Below are 2,135 nucleotides of genomic sequence, written 5' to 3' on the forward strand. Positions count from 1 at the left end.
TATCAGCCTTGGAGGAGATTATGTTGAGAAATAAGAAAAAAAATTCTTAAAAACGTTGTTTTTCTTGGTCAGGCCGGAAACTTATCAATCCACCCTCGTATACTTACAGATACAAGTGCTGCACCAAAGCCGGTAAAAATAAACATACACAGCGAGGAGTTTAAAGAATTGACCGAGGACGAAATCTTTGAATGCACAATAGCCAACCACATGTCAATTAGAAAGTTCTTTCAAGTATATCATATGTAATCCACTATTCTTCACACGGTTAATAACAAAAACAAAAAACACGTGCGTGTCTGTCAAAACTGGCATTTTGCTCTCGGTCTGTATGCTTTACATTTTATTTCTCTTTACCGGGAATTTGAAACATTTTTCAAAGTGAAATATATTCTAAAGAGAAACTTGCAGTAAAAGCGGACAATGAAACAACATAATTGTGCCATTTTCTTATGTTAGAGATTCTTCATGGTCCAGCACCATTACATCCCATATAACCAAATGGTTTCATTTAGTCAAAGGCAAAAGCAGAGGATCAGTGAACAAGAAGACGATTAAAATAAATATACTATATGGGCAGAGATGTTATGGGCATCATGAATACGAAGACCTGAATGAAACTACAGGCAAACTGCAGCACGTTGAAAGTAATTTTGTTTGTGCTATACTATAGTTCAGAGACGTAGAACCATCATGCATTTTCTGCCAAAGGGTTACATCAGAAATCATCTTCGGGCACTCATAACGCCCGTAAGCAAGGTTTCACCCTGCGTTTGAGCACAAGACTAACTGAGTTAGAGGTACAAACTCGTATGTATTGTGCAGCTGTAGCAGAACTAGGAAAGGAACTAAGATATATCGCAACAAATCCAGTTGGACAAGGAAGGCAGAAAATTAAGTAGCAAATTAGATCGATTTAACATTGGCACTGTAATCATGAATACCGTTTGCTTCCAGTCTTAAAAATTTTAAAAGCCTTCCCATTCATCATCGATTTTCTAAGTCATGTAATAATGCGTTGGGTAACAAGAATCTAGTATTTCGATCATGGAAAAGCCAGAAAAACTAGAGAACGAAAATTACACCAAGACAATATCTGAGCGGAAGTCATAGGAATATATGGATAACATAAAGTTTACTCAGACCGGTTCTGAAAATTTTTCTTAACTTGGTAAAAAAAATCGGGGCATTCAATGCTTATGCCATTCCTGTCCTAGCTTACTTTTTTGGACTCCTAAAATGGTCAAACGTCGACTTTGAAAGGTTAAACAGAATATTTCGTGTTGCTTTCGTGTTGTTACAGAATGACCATGAAAAGCTGGATTCGGACGAAGCACCGAGAATACTGTAAACAAACCCAGGTTTACCAAAAGGGGAAAGTTCTTTTAGGCTATACATATACGTTGGACAGAGCCAAGGAAGTCCTAGGATTACCCAGGAAAGACCTAACGATAGTGGTTCAGTTGCTTACTGTGCACAACAAAGCATAAGAAAAGATTAGACATTCCTGCATGTCTTGCGCCACTGCTCAGCATCAGATAAACTCAGACAACAAGTCCATGGAGACCATTTCATGGAATCTGATGAATTTAATACGCGAAGAGTGCTTGACATCCTGGGCTTCACCAAGATGTCTAGAATCAAACAATGAGAAAGTTAAGTTTAAAATATGTTACAAAAGGCTTTGTAAGGCTTTGTACCTTCTTTCTCAGAAAAACACTGGCGGGGCCAGCGAAGCGTTTCGCTGGCCCTGACATCCAAAATCAACTTTACATGGGTGCATTATTTTCGTCTTAATTTGTTCAAATTTGTAAAACCAACTTCAACCCCTAAAAACTACCCCTTGTGAGAAAAACACCATGGCGGGGCCAGCGAAACGTTTCGCTGTCCCCGACCGTATCCAAAATCAACTTTATATGGGTGCATTATCTTCGTTTTTATTTGTTCAAATTTTTGCAATCAAATTCAACCCCTAAAAACTACCCCCTGTAAGGAAAACACAATGGCGGAGCCAGTGCTTGATTGTGTGTAAGTACGAGGGTGAATCAAATATTAACCGGAATTCTTTTTTAATATTTATTTATTTATAAAACAATACAAAAATACTACTGATTATTTTTCTACATAGTCTCCTT

The sequence above is a fragment of the Belonocnema kinseyi genome, chromosome 2 (genome assembly GCF_010883055.1).
Source record: "Belonocnema kinseyi isolate 2016_QV_RU_SX_M_011 chromosome 2, B_treatae_v1, whole genome shotgun sequence".
NCBI lineage: Eukaryota > Metazoa > Arthropoda > Insecta > Hymenoptera > Cynipidae > Belonocnema > Belonocnema kinseyi.